General features: G+C 35.8%; 1 long non-coding RNA gene across 2 annotated transcripts in view; it reads right to left on the bottom strand.

Annotated features, from left to right (window-relative positions):
* The window catches only part of LOC149792888 (uncharacterized), a 277,792-nt gene that overhangs the window by 217,348 nt on the left and 49,927 nt on the right, over positions 1-10,517 (bottom strand). The window lies entirely within an intron of this gene.

Genomic DNA, 10,517 nt, shown 5'->3' on the forward strand with positions numbered 1-10,517 from the left:
AGATCGCGGCATTTTGTATAAGTGATGCTATTAATATGATAGTGCAAAACAGATCCTGGCAGTATGTATAACTATGGCAGTGTTAGACATATCCTGGAAATTGTGGCATATCCTGGAATTTATGGCATATCCTGGAATGTTGGCATTGCAAGACATATCCTGGATTTTTTTTGAAACATCAATAGTATCAAGAAGATTCTGAATTGTTCTGGAATTGTGTTGAACCAAATCCTGGCAATTTGCATATTGGTTTTAGAGTTGCAGAGATGCTAGCAATTTGTATAATGGCGATAGCATTTAATAGATCATGGCGAATTTCGCATAACAGTGGTAGAAATGAATAGATCCTCAGATGCATGTGTCTTACGAAACATAGGCACAAAGCCCAGACATATCGGGTTCGCTATGATCCATTCTGTAAGAATGCGTATGTATTTCTTACTATGCTTACTTTCATTAATTGTTCAAACATTAAAGAATTACCTCTTTTCAATCAGTATCCTTCCTAAATTATGCTAAGCACTGATTGCTTTGTTAAATAATTCATGTTTCAATGGAAATTGTAAAGCATGTGTGAAATTTGAAATATTTGACGCTTTTGAATCGATTAATTATAAAGAGAGAATCATTGCAAGCATGCCGTAAGTTGTTCGCACTAATCTTAAACATAAGCAGTACTGATTCAGTTTTGACCTTGGTCTTACAGCCCTAGAGTATACCGTCTGACTTTCGTCTTACAGCCCTAGAGTATACTGTGTGACCTTCGTCGTACAGCCCTAGAGTATTATACCGTCTGACCTTTAGTCTAACTGAACTAGCGGCAGGAGCATACGTTTGGTTTTTGTTTGATATTCGTGAACCTTGCGATTTTCTAGTGATTATTTTGGGATTGCTCAGTCGAGGTTAGAAACTGTATTGATCCACCCTATCATACTAAACAATCGACAAGCATGTGTATGCAACCTTTGATTTTGTCAGTTTTAATATGCCTTTACAATCATGGCCATAAATTGTGAGAAGGATGCGAAGACTGCAATCCCCATGATCAATCGTCATTTACTTCTGCACAAATATCATTTCATTGAAATTGCTTGCTATAAAATCACTATCTTCTTGTACCGCATATTGACTCAATAGCAACAGTTGCTTGTTCATTGGTAAAGGTAGGAATATAATTTGTTAGGCTGTTAGATCTCATGGCCGTACGAGGAAACAAGCTTGTGATATGATTTTTCGTTTATAACTTTTTTTCTTCTTCCATTTTCTGTTTTCAATATGTTCTTAGTAGTGATTGACAAATTTGATTGCAGTTTTACAAAGACCTTAAGAGTTGTTCAAGAAATGCCGTTTTTGTGTCCATCATGGTCTATGAAACTAGAAAGAGAACCGAATACATATTTAAAAGAAAAGAATTGATTTATCAGATACTAACCAAACTTGAGAAATAAGGCATTGCAATACGTTTAGACGAGACCGATTCACCATTAAACAAAGTGCCATTACCAAGCGTGATAAAAGAAGATTTGAGCAGCCCCTTCTTAAAATCATTTCATAGAATATGTCAAGACTGGAAAGAAATCATTTCAACGTAAAGGCTGTTTATGTTTAGACAATAGGTTCTGATCCAATCTAAGCTATTGTTAACATGACTACATTGATGCAAAACTTGTAACGGCTTTTGAAGAATACCACTGAATGGAGTTGGGTTACATGCTATACAAAATGTAACAAGAAAAATTACTTTTAAACATATGCTAAAACAATAATGATTGACAGTCAAATATGGCTGCTTTTTTTTCTAAAATTAAATGCCCAATTTTTTCAACTACTTCTAGAATAAAAGACATAGGAAATAGTTTCAGGATACATTTTGCTCACGTTTCTTGACAAAATGTAAATCATGCCAATCTGTTTTGAAAGAAGAAAAGTATTTCAAAGACCACATTTGACAGACATTCTTTCATCCAGATTTTTTTCAGATTTGTTCAAATGATGGTAATTGCAAGAAATAGAAAACCATTTTAAGTGAGTTCTTTTTACAATTCATGCAACGGAATTTGCATACCCTTCCCAGGAAATATTCAAACACATCACTCTGACACAAGTGCTCTAAAGATCTTGACTAACTTTGATTAAAAACCACCCTGGCATAGACCTTGAAATATTGAAGAAATAAGGCTTTTTATGAATTAAATTATACAACTACAGAAACCTGATATCATTTTTTTCATAACATATGTCATCAGCAACATCGAAAAGAAACATTCAGAAAGCTTCTTCCAAGAGATAATAAAACATTAATCGCAATTCAAATAATTAGATATGGAGCCTTCCTTATCTGGTGGTAGGTAAAAATGAAAACCCCACATAGGCCTAACGACTTGATGAGTACGTGCACCTGCTGCCTTAAATGAGTTAACTGACAACTGCGCCACCGCAGTATTGTTATCACACATCTTGGCCTGGGTAGCAACCCATACCCTGGCGTTTTACTTTAGGGTTATATTTAAAACCTAATAAGGCCATGTTAGCTTTTAAGAGTGGCATATATGTTAGCCGGTACTACCTTAGAGGCATACAAATTATCGTAATATCAGGTTTAAAAGTCTACAAGAAGTTCGGATATATTAATGTTATCCACAAAGCTGAATATAATGTTGATATTACCGTTTGCCATAGCTATATGTGCCGTGTCATTACCTAGAAATGATCACTGTCAATAAAATGGCAACCGATTCCTTCTCCACGGAAGGTGGTGCAATGATAAACATGCATAAAAAAATCGTTACCGATCACAAGGGCGTAGCTTTCCATAATCAACGAATCGGTTTATTGCCAGTTGATTTACATACGTTAACTGTAAGTACATCATAAGCATAAACTAAGTAACAGAAAGAAGGAAAACTAGCAAGTTTTGTAAAACTTAATAAATATGTTAATTGTCATAGTTGTAAAATGAAACTGTAAGAGGAACTTTCATTACTATAAAGATTATTCAAAATAATCGAGCATTATAATCATGTCCAAAATAATCGAATTCGGTACGAATGAATTTCACAATACTCCAATGTACCTATCCCAATGGCATTATCTAGAATTCCTCTGAATAATTCATAATAATCCCAGAATAAGTTTCTACTCTAATGAGTACTTTGTTGTTCCGATAAATGATTCTAACTAACCTCTCCTCGTACATTATCTAAACGAAACATCCAGCACAAATTCGAAATAGGAATGAATCCAAACGAAGAACGATTTCTCAGTTCTCTGCTTATATACACCTTGAAAAGTCTATTACGACTATATGTTGCAATATATCTCCACGTGACAGGTCTTACTACACAATCTAATGTTTCAAAATACCTGTTTATGTGACTGAGCCCATCCAAGGGGAAATGACTTAATTCTTCTAAGAATCCGTTGACCCTACAATGGGGAACAACCCCAAGCTAGTAAACATGTCTTATTATTAATAGTATTATTGGTTGTCGTAAACACCAGCAACTATTTATAGATCCTGCGCAATCTACACTCTTCAGATCTTAAAATAGAATTTTAAACTACGCACAATATACACACAACTATGTGTCAAGAGTTGCAAAAATAGAGATACACATAGGATGTGTCATGTCTTTTAGCCGGTGCGAACCAATCACCGACCACTTTTTAGTTTTAATTTCATTAGCTGGAGGTGTACGACACCCGGCGAGACATGGCGCACTAGAACACGGAGCTAGGACCCCGCCGGCATCCGTAGAATTACACGACATCTGGATACGTTAGATTAAGCACCATGATATTCAAAATTCGATAACTTATACTATCAACTGACATGAACTAAAAAGAGCTGGCTAAAATGAAATAAGATAAAGTTAGTTCATTTTTTTCTCAATGCGGCACCAGAGCCATGAAATGTGTATTTTAGACGTTAGGTCCAAATATGTATTGCTGAAAAGAGAGTGAGTTTGCTTGTAGGGGTGGGCGTGGGGGAATTAAACCAATAAAGCTTGGGTTTTTTTGGATACAGAGTATTGCGTAAATACAACCTTTGGTCTGTTGAATATATTGTATTATGTGAATACGAACTTTGATCTATTTAATACATTGTATTGTGTGAATACAAATATTGGTCTATTGAATACATCGTGATATATGTATGATATCTGTAGACTATTCAATACGTTTAGGCATGTGAATATAAACGTTGGTCTATTGGATACATTGTACCGTCTGAATAACAGCTTTAGCCTATTGGATGCATTGTACTGTGTGAATACCAGCTTTAGTCTATTGGATCCCTTGTACTGTGTGAATACCAGCTTTAGTCTATTGGATTAATTGTACCGCGTGAATACCAGCTTTAGTCTATTGGATGCATTGTATTGTGTGAATACCAGCTTTAGTCTATTGGATCCATTGTACTGTGTGAATACAAGCTTTAGTGTATTGGATTAATTGTACCGCGTGAATACAAGCTTTAGTCTATTGGATGAATTGTACCGCGTGAATACCAGTTTTAGTCTATTGGATGCATTGTACTGTCTTATTCGAAGCTCTAAGTATAGAATGAACAATTTTAATCTCTAACTAGTACCAAAGAGCACATTTGTTTGTAATTAAAATATGGAGCTTCAGCATTGTATTGAGTACGTATTGCTTGTCCATATTTTCTTAGTATATTCATTTTGTATTATTTGCATTATATTAATAACGTTTCGCTTGTCGCTTGCAAGCGATATAATTCATCTTATTGAGTGTATTGATCAATTATATTTGTATGTTATTCCTTGGCTAATTATTATGTTTTTTATATCGTATGGATATCAAACCTAATAACAACATATGGGTAATAATTGTATCTCTATTCCCATTAAGAAAACTTAATTCGGTGATAAAGTGTTTGCAATTTTGACTCTGAAACGGGTGTTTTATTATGATTTTTTTAAATCAGCGTACATTTTTTTTTTTATAGAAAAATTCGGAATTAACACTGGAAGTCTTAACCCAGCATTCTGACACTATGTTTTGAATTAGTTAACGTGCTTGATAGGAAATGTCTGTCGTGAAGGGCTTCTTCTGGATGTACGTACCCTCTTGTCGAAAATTCTTAAGTATTCGTATTTCTCTAAACGACTCAAATGCTGTTCATTATTGGCTGCTTAAGTTTCAAAATATCTGCCTAAATATGGTCCAAAAACAGAGAATTTATCTACAGTTGCCATGTGCTCCATTGTGATCCGGTTACATGTTACATAAAATGGCTGACAATACCACTTAGCAGCATATATATGTGGTTCAGATAGGTACCGCCTCCATTAGATAAGAGTGGGGTGTACTTTACTTCTTTCTACTTTTACACCGAGGTAATAGATCGTCACCGTAGAAGGAAATATTGTTATCTGTTGAATCGTATTGTTGCGCCTCTACGGTCTTAAATTAAGTACCAGAAAAATAGAAACCTACAAAATTAGTACAATTCAACAAATAATTTATTTCCCTTGATGACAATGTGAAAATTTAAAAGGAATATACAGTATAACTTTCAAATAATTTTAAATGGTTTATCACAAGCCAAGAAGAATAGCGTTCCAATCAATTTTAGGTCTTGAAAATGCTGATGTGCCAATAACCTTGTATGAACTGGAATTAAAACAGTCCTGATGTATCGCTATCATAAGCAAGAATGTTTTTTAATGAAATCATGGTTTAGTCCAAAGTGTCAATGAGCACTTTGTAATTCAAAGGAAAAATTTAAATAAATAGTTAATCTCAAATTATAACGGAACACAACTAAATATGACTCCATCACAGACTGATTTTAAACCGGAAATTTTTTAAAATTCGTGTTAATCTTCACGTTATATAAATTCCCACTTGACTTTTGTGGTAGAAAATAGAATCAATCATCTTAATGAAAAATTACCCGAAACTGTAATCAAATTCGTTTCTGAGATCTTCTAAGGTCACAATGAAGGTTGGATGTTGAAATAAAACAAATGTAGTCAACCTTTGCATAACTTGCTAATGTAAATATATGTAACAACATGTATAATTCCCACTAGGCTTTCACCCGTACTCGTTCTGAATTACTTAGCTCTGAATCAAAAAGATAAAATAAACACATTAATCGTCCCCTAGTACTTCTGAAGGTCTGAGTCTTCGCCGGAAATGTAAAACTACATAGTTGTACTATCACTGGACTCTTAGAGTTTTTAAGCATTCTATACTTCATAACTTTTTCCTCGCATAAACCGGTCATCCTTTTAAATTTTCACTTTGTAGTCAAGTGAAATAAATTATTTGGTGAACTGTACCAATCATGCAGGTCAAGACTGCAAAACCAAGGGTCAGATTGCATTTTCTAAGACCACTCGAGGGCCGCAAACACTAACTTATTTGATATAATTAATGTTCGCGGGCCAGATTTCTCTGTTTTTTAATTTGCCCTGAGGGCCGGACAGAATACTTTCGCGGGCCGGAAACGGCCCGTGGGCCGGCGGTTGTACACCCCTGATGTAGGTTTTGCTTTTCCAACTACGTAATTTAAGACCGTAGACATGTAACAATGTGTAGGTACCATTTACAAGACAACACTATTTCCTTCTACGGCGACGATGTATCAATGCAGCGTGAACAAAGAATGAAGTAAAGTACATTACACTCCTATCTTAAGCAGGCGGTCATTGAGTACATAATGGAACCGCATACTCATGCTGCTAAGTGGCATTGTCATCCATTATATGTAAGAGGTCATAGGGTAATCATTTAGGGCATGGTAGCTTTGAATCTAGTCTGTATTTCAGCAAGAGGTTTAGGCTGATATTTTGAAACTTAGGCAGCCAATAATGGATAGCATTTAAGTCGTTTAGAGTAATGTAAATACTCAAGACCTATTGACCTATTGGCACGTACATACATTTTATAATTATCTGGTTTTGGAGGATACGCGTGGCCAAATGCGGGTCTTTTACGTGCCATCGGAAAACTAATAATTTCTCACAAACTAGTAATTTAACCTGAGCGGTTTTCAAATAATAATGTCAATTCACGACGTTAAAATTGGACTTAACCAAAAGCAACTTGCACAAATGAAGATGGCAAAAAGAAGCGATAGCGGGGTCACATTAAAGTTTTGTCCGGAAAATTTAACTGGAATTGTCTTCGTGTTATTAACACAGAAGAAGAAAAAAAAACTTGATCAGTTTAATGCGGCTACACAAAAGAATTTCCTGTGTAATACTAAAGTCATCCAAGTCTGAGGTCACACAAACGGAACCATAAGGTGGAGTGTTTCCATTCCTCACGGCGATTACAGGAGTGTTAGCTACTGTGGTTTAAGTAGTTGCAAAGGTGACTGCCTTAGGGTCCATCTGAACTGCATCGATGACGGATCTGAGAAAGGCTGTTCTTGGACCTGTATCTTAGCGGATACGAAAAAGAGCGGCGACGTATTACGACTCTATGGTCTTAAACTGAGTTATAGAAAAGAGCGAAAACCAGAATGTTTTGTCAAATTCAACCAAGAATTTATTTCCCTAGAACACAAAGTGTAAATTTAAAATGAACTTGCAGTATTGTAAATTAAAAGCAAAATAGTCCAAACTAGCCTATCACCAGGCCAAATGAATAAAGTCATAACTGAATTCCAGCGGTGTTTGCACACAAAAATCAAACGCTGAAGGTGTTGATGTGCTTGTAGTGGTCTGTGACGTGTTGATGTGAGAACAGTCTTTTGAGGAACCACAATACTATAATTCACGATGTCCTTGCTTGAAACGAAAAATAATTCGTAGTTAATATCTCTGTCCAAGAATATTTTTATGAGCACGTTGTATTTCAAGTGAATAAATAATCTAAATACATGATTTAACCCAAATCAAATATTTGAAGACAACAATAAAAATGATTGTGCTTCAAGATCTTACATTACAAATGAATAGTTTTTAGATATGCAAGATTATATAAAATAAGACTAAGACACAAAAGAAGAGCCAGGATGTGGAAGTAAAGATGATATGTAGAACAGTTTGTTACTATAATTATAATAACGAACATGTTAAACAGAATGTTGCTGACAAAGACATGGATAATGATCCAAATATTTAACCGACACTCTTATATAAAATTGTATTTCTGAATTATATTTTACCATAATACAAACACAATTAGTATCTCTAGTCATGAACACAGTGAATTTGATTTTCGACAAGGTTAAGTCCAAAATACAATTAGAATTTATACTCATGGAGAAAAATTAACAAATACAAAAAAAAATAAAAATATGCACAACACGCAGGGCCGTCTACCCGGTACGACTCGCTACTGGACTCGCACATTCATTTACTAAGTAAGATTCACTCCCGATGACAAAGTAAGTCTATCATTTTCGAAAGATCTTTGTGCGTAATGAACATTCGTCAATTACCCGATGCATGAGGAAACTGATAACCTGTAAGAGCCAACAGGACCAAAAATAAATTGGGTTCAATATTTTGTAACCCCTCGTGATATTTTGTAGTTATACTTGCACGGTCTTATACCGCCATGAAGTGTTTGATTCTATAATCCGGGGTGGTAGCGCCATGACGTGTTTCATTCTATAACAAGGGGTGGAAGAACTTCTGGACAGCCATTGCTTTATTCAACGCTGCCGTTGCATGCTCGGTTGGACGGTTCCATATGCGGATATATTGCTGTTGAACTCGTCCTTCACCAACTCCGTAAGCGTTTGTTGAGTTTATACTATCACTCAGAAAATGATAATTATATAACATGAAATGACAATTATTGATGGCGGCGTATCGTACAATGTATGGAAAATACGTTGTATTAACATTTACAGACGCACCAGAACAAGAACCAGACGCGCTCCTGTTGTGGATCTGACAAGGTTTTCCACCAACGAAGATTCTGAGCGAGTTTAAAAGCCGAGTTTATGCTGACGCCGACCCGGGAGAGCTTTTGATGTCCCAAGATCAAAGTGTAAAACTTAAAATATTTAACGTGGACATCAACAATGTTGTTTCAGAGCCAACAGGTGTCACCGCAAAGAACCTGTCTGAAATCATAGAGAACCAGGGAATCAGAAACGATAGATTGTCAGTACAAATTTATAGAAATTTACATCGCTGATTACGATGCTAAACAAAAATACATGGATGCTTATATTTCAGAGGTGCATTAAATACAGCCGGTCATACCTTCATTTGGAATACGATAAAATCAATATTTGTGACCAGGTACGATACATCTACATGATTACCTTTATGTGTGTGCCATGGGCACCCACACATGGAGCAATGTTGGGGGGGGGGGGGCACTGCCTTCTTGCCCTCCAACACTGATTTCACCTCTTTATCCAATAGACTTAATAGCTGACCACTACAGGTTTGCCTCTCCCGCTCCTGAAAAAAATTGTGCGGGTGTCCCTGGTGTGTGCCGTGTACATGTGTGCGTGTGTCTGTCTCTTTGTCAATGGAGAACATAAGACCATGTTTTAGAGTACATTATCTCAAGTCTTTTAAACTGTATTCATCCATTGCCATTAAAACCGTTCTAAATGTACTTGTGTATAATAAACAGCCATATTGAGATCAGCATATTTACAGAGCCGCCGTATTGCTGCTCCGGTAAATTTTAAATCATTAAGAGGGACAATGAGCTTTGACTCTGATTTTCCAACGTCTCTTGTGACGACATACGTGACGTAATGCAATTTCACAAATTACCTTACAATTAAGAAACCAAAAGATATCACTGAAATGTTTACCAGTAGCTACTTCATTATTCTGGGAGCAAAGGTGGATCCATGGTTAACGTGACAACTCGCGACCAAAAGGGTTCGGGTTCCAGTCCTACCTTCGGAACAGCCTGCCTCACCTACCGTGGTGTGTCCTTTTGCAGTACACTTTGCTCCGATTGCCAGCATACTAAATAACCTATTTTTATTGTTATGCCATACAGGATCAAACGATAAGCTTCATTAATTTTCATGTATATGTCAATCTTCATACGTGTGCGTTTAAAGCACAGATAATCTTGTTTTGATAAAGTTACAAAAGTTCCATCACATTGAAAACTATCAAAATAGTTTCCCTGATTGTAAATATGCTAACACGTAACACAACGTTTTATAATAAGTGTCTTGCCGAACGTATTACAAGCAGCACCGCATCTTCCGGAGCTTTTACATGGGATGTTATATTCCAAACAATATCCCATCATACAAATGGTTTCACAAGTGTTCAAAATGCTATACAAAAAATCTTTGTCAGATGACATCGCCATAAACAGCAGTCTTTTATGCTAAAAGAACACACTTGGACCCTGCAATCACAATCGGCAAGGTGTGTTGAGCAAGCGAAGATATTTGTAACAACAACCTTTGATAAATCGTTAAACATCACATGATAATGATTTCATACATTGTTATGGAAAGCATCTTGCCCCCCAAAAAGTGATCTACTCAAATCTTGCTTGATTTTCATGTGCACAATCAAAATTATATCTACTACTAC

The sequence above is a fragment of the Sinohyriopsis cumingii genome, chromosome 8 (genome assembly GCF_028554795.1).
Source record: "Sinohyriopsis cumingii isolate HCF-2022 chromosome 8, ASM2855479v2, whole genome shotgun sequence".
Taxonomy (NCBI): domain Eukaryota; kingdom Metazoa; phylum Mollusca; class Bivalvia; order Unionida; family Unionidae; genus Sinohyriopsis; species Sinohyriopsis cumingii.